This window comes from Rhinopithecus bieti, unplaced genomic scaffold (genome assembly GCF_001698545.2).
Source record: "Rhinopithecus bieti isolate Rb0 unplaced genomic scaffold, ASM169854v2 scaffold_19840, whole genome shotgun sequence".
Classification (NCBI taxonomy): domain Eukaryota; kingdom Metazoa; phylum Chordata; class Mammalia; order Primates; family Cercopithecidae; genus Rhinopithecus; species Rhinopithecus bieti.
In genome coordinates this window covers 1,441,035-1,455,954 of record NW_016809771.1, presented here as the reverse complement: position 1 = coordinate 1,455,954, position 14,920 = coordinate 1,441,035, and the positions used below count along the sequence as shown (strand labels likewise).

Here is a 14,920-nt window from a genome sequence, read left to right as displayed (position 1 = left end):
GAGTGAGAGAGGGAGGGAGGGAGGGAGGAAGGAAGGAAATGTGTGCAAACTGAACAGTCCATAGGTCCTGGCCAAAGGGGAAAATGGAAGAGCCCAACTACTGCTTTAAGGCAACATTTTTCAAAGTGTCATGTGAGATTTATTATGCAACCAAATCATCTTGAAACTGTATTTTTTTAAAAAGTGTATATGTGCGATACACCTTTATTCAAGGAATCAGAATCTCTGCTACTAAGACCTTAAGAGACTCTTCTGCTGAACTCAAGTTTAAGAAACACTGACCTGGGGACCTCAGAAATCTAATTCCTTGCCTTCTCCAATCTACGTTCTAGTCAAGAGAAAACTAGAAGAAACAATGCATTTAGTAAATACTTATCGATTCAGTGTTATGGGAGCTAAAACACAACAGAGAATTCTGAATGGAAAGGGATGCTCAAGAGACTCTTATTAATTGCAAAAATATGTTTTCCCCCAATAATACAAGTCTCACTTAGTAGTCATCACCTGGCCATTGGAAGCCACCACAGAACATTTTCCCCCATAAACAGCATTGAATAGCACAGTGATTTTTGAAATTTGAATTATCTATGAGCATTTTAAAGATAAAAGATATGGAGTCCTTCCTGAAAAGTCAGATCGGCAATCATTGGTTGTCACTGAGTAGTAGACACCCCCTTTAGATGGGTATTTGGAGTTCATTTTACAATATCCCCAACATTCTCTCTTCTCCCCAGTAGGATGAAAGTGTCACTTGACATTTATCAATAAGCTTATGCTGGTTTTGTTGCTGTTTGATTAAGAAGAAAGTAAGAGAGCAACACTAGAAAGATGGCGGAGCAAGAGCAAAGAAAAACTCCTTTGGTTCCAGAAAATCTCCTGGAAAAGAGGAAGGCTTATCAAGCCCTCAAAGCCACCCAGGCAAAGCAGGCAGTCTGGCAAAGAAGGAGCAGAGGAAAAGAAAAAGACTCTGATTTAAACGACTGGAATGATTCCTACATGATTCCTGGTGGCAGAAACGTGACGAGGTTTGTCTCAGACGACTAGAAGTGAAACCTCATGCCTTGGAATTGCCAGATGAACATTCCTTGGCCTTTGTTGGACACATAGAAAGGATCAATAGCATGAGTTTATTGGTGCAGAGAACCATTGCAAGACTTCACCTAAATAAAATTTTTAGCAGTGTCTTTGTAAAATCACCCCTTAGAACCTAAAATGCTGCATATAGTGGAACGTTACATGACCTGGGGATTTCCAAATTTGGAGTGTGTCCGGGAGCTCATTTTGAAACATGGAAAATCTGAGGTCAAGAATAAGACCATCCCTCTGACACACAACACAGTGATTGAGGAGCACCTGGGGAAGTTTGGCGTCATTTGTTTGGAAGACCTCATTGATGAAATTGCCTTCCCAGGGAAGCATTTCCAGGAGATCTCATGGTTCTTGCCCCCTTTCCACCTCTCAATGGCCCATCATGCTACCCAAAATAGAGTGGGCTTCCTCAAGGAGATGGGCACAACTGGCTATTGGGGTGAACGCATCATTCAGCTCATCCGCCAGCTGAACTAGACCCAGGTGCCAAACTGCAGTACATTTTTATCAATGAAGGGGAAGCATGTGTTTTTGTGTTTTGGGGGGAAATTTTATTGAGTATCTTCAGAGATTATTTCCTGCTTTAAATTCAAAAACTGGAAAGGAAGAGTCAAAGGAAAGACAGTAGCTGGCCAGCTGTGGTGGCGCACATCTGTAATCCCAGCACTTTGAGAGGCCGAGGCAGGTGGATCACCAGAGGTTAGGAGTTCTAGACTAGCCTGACCAACATGGAGAAACCCTGCCTCTACTAAAAATACAAAAATTAGCCAGGTGTGGTGGAGCATGCCTGTAATCCTAGCTACTCGAGATGCTGAGGCAGGAGAATCGCTTGAACCCAGGAGGCAGAGGTTGCAGTGAGCCGAGATCGTGCCACTGCACTCCAGCCCAGGTACCAAGAGCGAAACTCTGTCAGAAAAAAAAAAAAAAAGAAGACAGTAGCTTATGTTCATGGCAAGCACCTCTCTTCACAGTCCAGTTCCAAGGAAAAATTCCAGCGTTTTCTACCTTGGCTGCCACCTCATCTGAAATCAGCGCATTCCACGGAAGAAGCCATCCTGCTTTGTTGCATCTTCTATCCCAGGGTTTAATGTTGGTAAATGAGTAACTCTAGCATTTGTGCAAGGCTCCCTAAGACTCCTGCAGCAGTCAACCAACCCCAGGGACATAAATGAATCTGGAGATTCCTAGGGCCTTGTTTTGAAAAAGACTTGAAATACACATAGGGAGATAAGCACAAAAATAAATGTTCACTTGTCTCTGGAAGAAGAAGAAGAAGATGATGATGAAGAAGAAGAAGAAGAAGTAGGAGGAGGAGGAGAAGAAGGAGAAGAAAGTAAAAGATATCATTCTAGGGGTTGTCATTCATTACCCGCATGGCCCTGCCCCTGGAAGCATTTGAGTCTGAAAACTCTAGCAAAGCTGAAGGAACCCCTAATCCCAGCCGTCCTGATCCCACTGTTTGCAAAATCTAGACAGATGAGGTTGCTTTATTGGAAATATAGGCTTTCCATTTTGTATTACTTTGCCCATAAGCAGTATTCTTTATCAAAACTCTTGGAGTGCAATTCAGAGGAGGCATTTGAATACATAAAATCATCTAGTCAACAGAGGGGAAAACACTACCTCTAAAATGTCTTCCAGGACGTTGAAAAACCACTCAATTTGGGGGCAACAAAGCCAAGCCAATACTAACTGCACAAACAATAGGGTACTTCCTTTCAGATCAAGTAAGACATGCATACATAGGAAACTTTCAAAATAGGGTTTTCACAATCTGCTAGTGAAATAATTTATGAAGTATACATAACATTTTACATTTTATAAAATGACATTACACTACTCCTTTCCATGTTCACAGCAACCCTGCAGAGGTTATGTTATTATCTCATTGTGTAGATTAGGACTCTTCTATTTAGTAGTGAACTGATTTATGTAAGGTCAAATGGTACTAACCACTACTAACCAGCAAAGCTGGAGTCAGACATAGTTCTTTTGACCTAAACGTATTATTCCCTCCATTACAAAACAACCACATTCCATTATTTGCCTTTCACTATAATTTCAGAAATATATTCATAAAAATAAAGCCAGAAGGGATATAGCACTGCAAATCATACTAACCATCAAGAGACATCTCACATCCCAAACACTCAGATCTTTATTTCCCCCAAACAAAATGGATAAATAAAAAGATAACTACTTTAAACAATTCTTCCTGTTCAGGTTTTAAAAGCAATGTTTTGTTTTATGTTCTAGATGACTAGTCAAGATATTTACTAGAGGCAATGAAAGGTCATGGAAATACTTACGCTACAGTCAAGTTCATTGAAAATTTCAACAAGGAAGTGTGTATGGACATAGTCTATCAAAGCTGAAAGAGATTCTAAAATTGTGTAACTTGATTCTCTTATTTCTAGATGAGGATGCAGAGCCCAGAAAAATGGCATTACTTCTAAAACTGATGTGTAAACCCCCAATCTCCAAAACCCTAAGAGTGTACATTTCTCATTAAATTTATTTCTGAGTTCATCTTTTTTGTTCATATTGTAACTGTGATCTTTTCCCCCTTCATATTTTCTGTTTGGGAAGCGATTTCTTCTGTAATAATTGGCCTGTTAGAGTTTATTTCTTTTCTGGTGTTCATATTTGTAGAAGAGTTATCATTAAGTACTATATGGTAATTTGGTGGCAGTGAAACCACCACTCAAACCAAAATCTAGGGCCTTGTCCACAACATGCTACAAATAAAGATACAGTCCTCTTCGTCCAGTCTCTCCACACCACTTCATACACAATCTCTCCTTATGCTGAATCTTATATGCAGTCTTGCTGCCCTCTATATATGGGTTTATTGCATCTGTGTGTGCTCCTATAAAGTTGGCATGTGTGTCTGAAAAAAACATTGGATTGGGAGGCCGAGGCGGGTGGATCACGAGGTCAGGAGATCGAGACCATCCTGGCTAACACAGTGAAACCCTGTCCCTAATAAAAATACAAAAAATTAGCCGGGCATGGTGGCGGGTGCCTGTAGTCCCAGCTACTCGGGAGGCTGAGGCAGGAGAATGGCATGATCCTGGGAGGCGGAGCTTGCAGTAAGCCGAGATCACGCCACTGCACTCCAGCCTGGGCGACAGAGCGAGACTCCATCTCAAAAACAAACAAACAAACAAACAAACAAACAAAAACAAAAAAACCATTGGATTAAGAATATTCACTCTTTAGTTTTTGTTTTGTTTTGTTTTGCTCATCTCTTTTCTTCTTCTCACACTCTAACAATGATACCTTCAAACAGTAATTAACTTTCTGCTTTTTCTCTAGCAACTCTTTTTTTCACAGACTAGAGTCCCTCAGGCTTCAAACTCCAGAACCTTCACCTCTTACCTGGATTCCAGTGATGCTATAGTAGATTTCTAATCTCTGCCCACCTCTAATGACATCATCTTAATTGCTTTTGTACTTGAACATTGTTCTTTGAATTCACAATTTTTAAAGTTAGTAGTTACATAAGCAGAATATGCGTGTACAACAAAAGAAATAAAGTAACTAAACATATACTCTAAAGAAATCAAGGTGGCCAGGTGCGGTGGCTCACACTTGTAATCCCAGCACTTTGGGAGGCCGAGGTGGGTGGATCACAAGGTCAGGTGTTCGAGACCAGCCTGGTCAAGATGGTGAAACCCCACCTCTACTAAAAATTCCAAAATTCGCCAGGCATGGTGGTGGGCGCCTGTAATCCCAGCTGCTCAGGAGACTGAGGCAGGAGAACCACTTGAACCCGGGAGGCAGACGTTGCAGTGAGCCAAGATCGTGCCACTGCACTCCAGCCTGGGCAACAAGAGTGAGACTCCATCTCCAAAAAAAAAATCAAGGTTTGGCTAGGAAAAGGTAAACAGCAGAGATAATATTTAAGTTGGAGGAAGAACCTCATGGAGAAGAGCCACCATTCCAGACACAGATAACAGAAATCTGGACTTTTACATGACAGACAATTATTTTTACTTTATCTAAGCTACTGTTACTTGAGCTCTATTACTTATCTCTGAACCTAATTATAGCTAAAATGTTGGCTTCTGTGGGCCATAAAATAATAATGGCTAACATGAACAGCTTATTTATTAGTTTCCAAGACAGGTGTGAAGAACCGAACATCTATTACCTCATTTACTCTTGATACAACTCTCTGAGTTGGTTGCCACTCTCATTCTCAATTTAGATAAAGTTTTTTCTTTTAAAGCACCTGGTTCAGGGTCCTAGAGTCGGAAAGTGATTGAGCTGGGATTCCACTCTTAACTACATCTCCATTCTTCTTTCTCTCACAGATACTTCAAAACAACATACAGACTGCTATGTTATGAAATTATAAACCACTAATCTGTTAGATAAACTGACTTTCTAAAAAGACTTTCTAATTACTTTATTTCAGTTACTGAAGGATCCAGTGAAAAGGACAAAGATCTTTTCACTCAGGGCCCAGATGCAGCCGTAGCAGGGTTTTCTTTCCCTTACCTACTGAATTTAAAACGTTCTGGCCTGAGAACTTTTGTAACTGGTCCTTCAGATGTAAACAGCAGTGTTTACCCTCTTGTATCACATAAAGATGCTGAGAGAATTTGTTTTATGGTTCAGAGAAGTATTGAAGCACAACTTTTCAATGCTTAAGGAATTTTCACCAGTGAGGAATTGCTTCTGTCTGTTTGCAATGTGACCTGACTACAGTGGTCTATAAATTAGGGCTGTTTATTATTAGTGGCAAAAAGGAACTCATCCCAGCTGAATCAGGCCCTTTTAAGGAGATTTCCAGGAAGCCCCATCCAATGACTTTCCTCATACATCTTATTGATTGTCCACCTATAAATGCCAGGAAAGTTTAGAAATGCAGCTTGGTATATGGCTATCATTAGCTTGGTATATGGCTGTCCCAAATACAATCTGTTGCTAAGGTAGAGAGGGAGGAGAGACTGGGAAGGCAACCAGCCATCTCAGCCAAAAGAATAACCGCCATGGGTAGAGCATACAGACACTTCACTGTTGACTCTGCTTACCCCTACATCTAGACGTTCACAGGAGTGTGGATGGTTTCAACCAACATGCAACACAACACACTTTTGTCTTTTGAAGGTCAGCGTATCAGGCAGAGAATAAGAGAGTGAAGACCCTGGAAGATGCTGGAATGTCTGCTTCCAGTTTAGGAGATGATGGGTTCTTTTATTCATCTAGTTGGACTTCTTTTGAGTATTGATTGGGGTAACAGTTTTGTTATTAGAAAAGGGAACTTTTCACCTTGGTTCCGATGCTGCACTGAAAACCTGACATTTTATTCTTTTAGATGGCCCTACTGAAAGCAACACAAGGAAAACACTTAGCATGTAAATCCCTTTCTTTTTCATCTGAAAATAACATCAGTTATTGCATCATCTGAAAAGAAGTTATCTCTTGCGGTTAATCAATGACATTGCCTTTGAATATTCAATTCCTGTTAACACAGAATTTGAAACTTCAGTTGAGTTGTATTAGTTAATGATTATCAGGCCTACAAAATGACCTTCTATAACCTGTCATCTGGGAAAATAGAAACAAAGGGATCTTTCCAGTAATTGCAGTTACTGGAATTATTTAATATATGCTTAGAATTGAAAAAATTTAAATATGTTCATATATGACAATATGCAAATTTAGATGATTAAAATGATGCTGTTGCATCTATAATATGGGATTATCATTAACTTTTGTAAGCCTTAATGTCATTAGGTTAGATAAATTAAAAATCCCTCTAGAAGTCAAGCCTTCCTTACATTTGGCCATCAATCAAGCACTTCCTGCTGGGTTCTCTGTCTCTTGGAAACAGACATCAGCCTTCTCCCCGGTATCCAGGCCAGACGCATGTTAACAGAATAACCAAATTCTGTAAAATATTTAAAGAGGTTTACTTTGAGCCAATATGAGTGACCATGCCCCAGGGTACAGCCTCAAGCTATCCTGAAAAAGTGTAACCAAGGCAGTCAGGGTACCGTTTTGCTTTATGCATTTTAGGAAAACAAGAATTGTAAGTAAATTCATAAATCAGTACATGAAAGGTATACGTGGGTTCAGCCTAAAGAGGCAAGATATGTTGAAGTTGGGAGGTGGGAGGAGAGGTGAGGGGTTGGGTGAGGGGGCTTACAGGTGATAGGTGGATTCAAAGGTTTTCTCACTGGCAATTGGTTGAAAGAGTTAAACTTAGTCTAAAGATTTGAAGTCTGTAGAAGGAAATGTTTGAGTTAAGATAAGGGGGGGTTGTGGAGACCAAGCTTCTAACAAAATAATAATGTACATGAAGACTCCAGATAGCAGCCTTCAGAGAGAATAGATGGTAAATGTCTCTCTTCAGACTTTTAAGGTGCCAGACTCTCATTTCATCTCTCCTAGATCCAGGAAAGACCTAGAAAGGGAAGTTCTGGCTGCATTAATGAAGATTCTTTACAGATGCAGGTTTCCTCCACAGGACATGGCTTTGCAGGCCATTTCAAAATATGTCAAAGAAATATATTCAGGGGTAAAATATTTTCATTGCCTTCAGGGTGTGCTATCCGTCTTGTGATGCTATACCAGAGTCAGGTTGGAATTTGATATCTTATTGGCACAAAGAGTCTGTTTCGTCAGTCTTATTATCACTATTTCAATGTTAATGCTGGTTAATTGTGCCCAAACCCCAAAAGGAAAAGGGTATGACTTCCCTTTACATCATGGACAGAATGCAGTTTTTCAGATTTTCCTGGGGTCCCCTTGACCAAGAGGGGGTCATTTCAGTTGGTGGGAAGGCTAAGGATTTTATTTCTGGTTAACAAGCCTGAGAACCAACCTAGACTGTTCCCTTTCTCTCGTGCCCACCCCCATCTAGCTAGTTATTTTGTGCTGAGGATTCCACCTTTCTGGTACTAATTGCATCTGCTCTGTACTTTCCTTTTCCAGGCCGCTGTTCTGGTTAAGGCTTTGTCATCTCTTATCTGACAATGTTTCAGCAAAAGTCTATGATGGGGTCCCTCTGCCCACAATTTCAACTCATTCAATCCATTCAAATCCTCTAGAGTTCCAGAGATATTTCTAAATTACAAATCTGAATTTGTCACTAATCTCTTGTTGAAAATGCTTTATGGCTCTACAATTTTCAGGATAAAGGCCAGTCTCCTTGGCTTAGCATTTGAGGTTTGGCCTTGCTTTTGCCTGTCTCTAATCTTATCCCTGTCACACCCTTATTCACATCCTCGCTCCAACCTCACTGAACAACTATTTACTCCCTACGTATGTCGTGCTGTTTACTACCTCCATGACATTTCAGTTCCGTTCCCTCTAGAATTCTGCTGGAATCCCTTCCATTCTCTTCCTCAATTCTTTAGCATCTTTGTCTTGTCCTTCCAAACTGCTCAAGTGCTACCCTTCAAAGAAGCCCTCTTTTCCTACCTGTCTCATTTGGCCACCCAGCCTCTGTGCTTCTAAATCACCCTGCATACCTCTAGAAGTAAGTCACTCTACTTGACCTGTTGAAACCCCTTCATCTACTTAGGTCTCACCGCTAATAAAGAGCTCCTGGAGGACAGGAGCAATTTTTTTTTCTTTTGTATTCCTACAGCCCAGCACAGTGTCTGTCATAGAGTGGATGCTGAATAAAACTTTGGTAAGCAACATAAGGGAAGAATCACAGAGTTTGGAATATTAAGCAGTATCAGTTTTTGCAAGTACCCATAATAGCATACTCAAAAAAAACAAACAAACAGCCTCTGCCATGCCACCTCCCAGCCACCTTTCACTCATCTCTTACTGTTTGAGACTAACGCTGACATAGTGAAGAGCACATTCTCATTCTCAACAGTTCTACTGGGAGAAAGAAATGAAGCACCATTTTTAACCTTTTGATTACATTTAAAACACAGAAGAACTTGAACAGAAATGGAAATTACTCAACACAAGTGCTGCTCCCTTCTCACATTTATGGCAGACATAGCTATGACAGCACTCTATTCTCTGAGATCTCAGAACCAGTCTCCTATCAGCCCATGAGACAGCCCCAACTACTCAGTCAGCATGTGCTCTCCCTGAACTGGATTAATAGGTGTGACATAGAAACCCAAAATTATTGGAGGGGAGATCGGGAGCAGGTTAGCACATGGGTCCCTCTAGACTGGGATGGTGGCAAGTGTCCCTTCCATCTTCAGAATGTCTCCCCTGTTCCTTCTGGGGAATGTTCTTGCCCACTCCAAACACAGGGCTTGGATGGATGCTGCCTTTTCTCATAGGCAGGCAGTGGGCACGAGACTAAACGTGACTTAATTATAAACCTTTTCTGCTATTTTAAAACTCAACACTATTAGTGTCACTATCAGTGTTGAGTTTTAAAATAGCAGAGGTAAAGTGAAATGGGTATAATCTAGTAGTAGTATTAGGTTGGTGCAAAAGTAATGCGGTTTTTGTCATTACTTTTAATGGCATTGCCATTGCTTCAAATTTGCCATTACTTCTAATCTGCCATTACTTTTAGTGGCAAAACCGCAATTAGTTTTTCACCAATCTAATATAATCAAGTCATTGTGTAGTAGTATAATCAAGGAGAGTGAGGCTCAGGAACTGTTGGTCACCATTTCTACCTTCATGTTGACGAAACAATCTGCCACAGGAAAGAAACCAGGTGCGATAAAGAGCAGGTCTTGAAAGTTATTAGTAATCAAGACCCTAAGCCCCAAAGCAGCATTACATGTCAGCTCTTCCCACAGATAGTGGCTTGTCCTAAAATCTTTCCAACATGCCTCTGCTGACCTTAAACTGATTCAAGTTAGTTATCTGTAACTTGTAACCCAAAGAATTCTGACTAATTCAAAACTGTAATACCTAGGACTTTGATATTCATAGAATTTAGCAAGACTTAGCCAAGAATTTGTGGCTTTAAAGCTGTTATGAGAAGTGTTGTAAAACATTGGCAAACAACATAATTTACCCTTTGCTGCTTTAAGCTAATAAAACAGTGACTGATATGTTAATATTTTTACATTTGATTATTACAAAACTCTTTTATCTTTTCTGGGAAGCACTAGGGTGAAGTGGGATAAAACCCTATACTAGGAGTCAGGTCCCTTAGAGCCCATTTCTGTCCTACCACTAATTAGTTACGCAATCATTTAGCCCAGCCAGTCTTCAGCCATGCATGTTTTTAAAGCAAGCACAAGACTTCAATGTACAAGATTTTGAAAATATTTGGCAAACACCAGATTAACGTCTTTAGAATACTTGAATAAGAGAAAGATGAATATTTCAGCAGAAAACAAACAAAAGATGTGAACAGGCAATTCACAAAAAGATGTAAATGGTTAATAGAGCCTTGAAGTAGGCTTAACCACATTGATCACCAAAGACATACCAGTTAAAACAACAGAGATATAATTTTCTGACTTCCACATCACCAAAGACTTAAAAGATACACAATTTCTAATGTTGTTGAAAGCATTTGGGATCAAGAATTCTCATACCTTGATCTTACAAGATTTCTACAGGCAATGTGAAAAGGCATAGTAATATTTTATTGTGTATTCCCTTTAGCCCAGCAATCCCACTATGGACAATTTATTCTAGGGAAATATCAAAACAAGTGTGCAAAGATGTCTGTACAAGTTCTGAACATTGAAGTGTATCACGGCAGTGTTTATTATGTATAAAAGTAAGAATAACGTAAATTTCCATCAATCAGGTATTGGCAAAATAAAATCACAGGGAATCCAATCAGTAGAACATCACAAATTTTGTCAAAGGGAAGAGTTAGATCTACATGCCTACAATAGTGGCAACCCTAGAAAAGTGTTTGGTACTGGGTATGTGCTCAAGAAATAGTTGCTAAATGAGTGAATTATTTTTAAAAGGTGTCAGATATTATAATACACTAAAATATTAAGAGTTAGAACATAATCCTATTTATCTAAAACAAAAATGAGTTGTTTGTGTACATGCACAAACATTTTTAGGAGAAGATATGTAAGGTTTTGTGGTGGTTATGTTCTAGAGGTTTGACAGGGAAAATTTCACCTTCTATTTAATACACTTCTGTACTTTTGTTTGCTTCTTTTACAGTGAGTATGTATTGCTCTTATTTATGAGTTTATTAATTGTATAACTAATATATGAATACAGTCTCATATTTTAAATATTAAGCTATATAATGTAATTGTGCTCTCTTGACGAACCTCCTATTCCAGTCCCCTTTCCAGAAATAAGACTATTGACAGCATATTCTTCTAGACCTATTTATATATGTTTAACCACACTTGTTTAGTTTTAATGGGTGCTATTTTTCCCCTTAAATTATATCATACCGTGTGTATTACTCAGCTACTTTCTGGTTTTATTTAACAGTATGTCTTAGGAGTCTTTACGTGTAAGATATAGAGGCGTATCTTACTCTTTTTAACTGAAGCATGACATTCGAAACTATAGTTGTACCCTAAAATTATGTAACCATTATTTTATTGATAGAAATTCAGGTATTTTGTTTTGTTTTTCAGACTTGGCCTAATTAAAACATTGGTGCAACTAAAATTTTTGAATAAGGCTTCTTACACACATTTCCTAGCTATTCTTTAAATAGTTATCTGGGAATTGAATTGCTTAGTCAGTATAAAACCCATTAAAATTCTTAATAATTTTGAACAGGCGCTGCCCAAATGCATACCAAAACAACTTTACGCTTACACCAACAGTATGTATTTTCTATACACTGCTGTGATACACAGTAGTTTATTTCTTCTGATCCTCTCCCTTCCCCACCCTCCTCCCTCAAGTAGGACCCAGTGTGCATTATTCCCCTCTATGTGTCCATGTGTTCTCATTATTTAGCTCCCACTTATAAGTAAAAACATGGTATTTTGTTTTGTTCCTGCGTTAGTTTGCTAAGGATAATGGCCTCCAGCTCCATTCATGTTTCTGCAAAGGACATGATCTCAGTGCTTTTTATGGCTGCATAGTATTCCATGGTGTATATATACTAGAGATTTTCTGTATCCAGTCTACCATTGATGGGCATTTAGGTTAATTCCATGTCTTTGCTATTGTGAAAAGTGCTGTAGTGAACATGTGGATGCACATATCTTTACAATGGAATGATTCATACTTATTTGAGTATATATCCAGTAACGGAATTGTTGGGTCAAATGGTACATCTGTCTTTAGCTCTTTGAGTAATTGCCACATTGTTTTCCACAATGGTGGAACTAATTTACATTCCCACCAGCAGTGCATAAGCGTTCCCTTTTTTCTGCAACCTCACCAGCATCTGTTTTTTTTTTGGTTTTTTTTTTTACTTTTTAGTAGTAGTCATTCTGACTGATGTGAGATGGTATCTCATTGTGGTTTTGATTTGCATTTCTCTAATGATCAATGATACTGAGCTTTTTACATATGCTGTTGGCTGCATGTATGATTTCTTTTGAAAAGTGTCTGTTCATGTCCTTTGACCTTTTTTAATGTTTTTTTTTTTCTTTGTAAATTTGTTTAAGTTCCTTATATATACTAGGTATAAGTATATATGGTTCCTTATATATACTAGGGATAAGACCTTTCTTAGATGTAGAATTTGCAAATATTTTCTCCCATTCTGTGGGTTGTCTGTTTACTCTGTTGATAGCTTCTTTTACTGCAGCTCTTTAGTACAATTAGATCCCATTTGTCAATTTTTGCTTTTGTTGCAGTTGCTTTTGCTATCTTCATCATGAAATTTTTGCCCATTCGATAGTTTCTTTTTTTACGCAGTTTCTTTTTTTACGCAGTTAAAGAAACTATTGAATGAGCAAAAATTTCATGATGAAAATAGCTCTTTAGTTTAATTAGATCCCATTTGTCAATTTTTGCTTTTGTTGCAATCGCTTTTGATGGCTTCATCATGAAATATTTACCAGTTTCTACATCCAGAATGGTACTGCTTAGGTCGTCTTCCAGGGTTTTTTGTTTTGGGTTTTACATATAAGTCCTTAATCCATCTTGAGTTGATTTTTGTGTATAGTATAAGGAAGGCATCCAGTTTCAATCTTCTGTGTATGCAGAAGCATACTAATTATTGAATCCCAGCACTGTTTATCAAATAAGAAATCCTTTCCCCATTGCTTGTTTTTCTCTTCATTAGTCTAGCTAGTAATCTATCTATTTTATTAATTTTTTCAGAAAAACACACTCCTGGGTCCATTGATCTTTTGCATAGTTTGCACATCTCAGTCTCTTTTGGTTCAGCTCTCATTTTGGTTATTTCTTATCTTCTGCTAGCATTGGGATTGGTTTGCCCTTGCTTTTCTAGTTCTTTCTGTTGTGATGTTAGGTTTTTAAATTGAGATATTTGTAACTTTTTCATATGAGTGTTTAGTGCTATGAATTTCCTTCTTAATATTGCCTTAATTGTGTCCCAAAGATCCTGGTTGTATCATTGTTCTCAGTTTCAAAGAACTTCTTGATTTGTGCCTTAATTTCATTATTTACCCAAAAGTCATTCAGAAGCAGCTTGTTTAATTTCCATGTACTTGTATGGTTTTGAGCAATTTTCTTAGTCTTTGTTTCTGTTTTTACTGCACTGTGGTCCAAGAGAGTGGCTGGTATGATTTCAGTTCTTTTGCATTTACTGAGGATTTTTTTATGCCTATTGTGTGGTTATCTTTAGAGTATGTGCCATGTTGTGGTGAGAAAAATGTATATTTTGGTGCTTTTGGTTGTAGAATTCTGTGGATGTCAATCAGGTCCAATTAGTCCAGTGTTGAGTTCAGATCCTGAATATCTTTGCTAATTTTCTGCCTTGGTGATCTGTCTCATACTGTTAATGGGGTGTTGAAGTCTCTCAATATTATTGTGTGGGAGCCTAAGACTCTTTGAAGGCCTCTAAGAACTTGCTTTATGAATCTAGGTGCTCCTGTGTTGGGTGCATATATATTTAGGATAGTTAGGTCTTCTTGTTGAATTGAATCTTTTACCATTACGTAATGGTCTTCTTTGTGCTTTCTGTGATCTTTGTTGGTTTAAAGTCTGTTTTGTCTGAAATTAGGATTGCAACCCCTGCTTTTTTTCTGATTTCCATTTGCTTGGTAGATTTTTCTTCATCTCTTTATTTTGAGCCTCTGGGTATCATTGCATGGGAGATGGGTCTCTTGAAAACAGCATACTATTGAGTCTTTCTTCTTTACCCAGCTTGCAGCTCTGTGCCTTTCAATTGGACATTTAGCCCATTTACGTTGAGAATTAGCATTGATATGTGTGGATTGATCCTGTCATCATGCTGTTAGCTGGCTGTTTTGCAGAGTTGTTTGTGTGGTTGCTTTATAGTGTCACTGGTTGGTGTACTTAAGTGTGTTATTGTAGTGGCTGCTAACAATCTTTCCTTTCCGTATTTAGAACTTCCTTCAGGAGCTCTTGTAAAGCAAGTCTGGTGGTAACAAATTCCCTCCACATTTGCTTGTCTGAAAAGGATCTTATTTCTCCTTCGCTTATGAAGCTTAGTATGGCCAGATATGAAATTCTTGGTTGGAAATTCTTTTCTTTAAGAATGTTGACTACGGCCAGGTGCAGTGGCTCATGCCTGTAATCCCAGCACTTTCGGAGGCCAAAGGGAGCAGATCATAAGGTCAGGAGTTTGAGACCAGCCTGGCCAATATGGTGAAACCCTGTCTCTACTAAAAATACAAAAATTAGCTGGGCGTGGTGGTGGGCACCTGTAGTCCCAGCTACTTGGGAGGCTGAGGCAGGAGAATCGCTTGAACCTGGGAGGCAGAGGTTGCAGTCAGCCGAGATTGCACCACTGCACTCCAGCCTGGGTGACAGAGTGAGACTCTGTCTCAAAAAA

General features: G+C 38.9%; 1 pseudogene; it reads left to right on the top strand.

Annotated features, from left to right (window-relative positions):
- The first annotated feature begins 825 nt into the window (after positions 1-825).
- LOC108541011 (60S ribosomal protein L7-like 1 pseudogene) lies at positions 826-1,566 on the top strand (annotated as a pseudogene).
- The last annotated feature ends 13,354 nt before the right edge of the window (positions 1,567-14,920 follow it).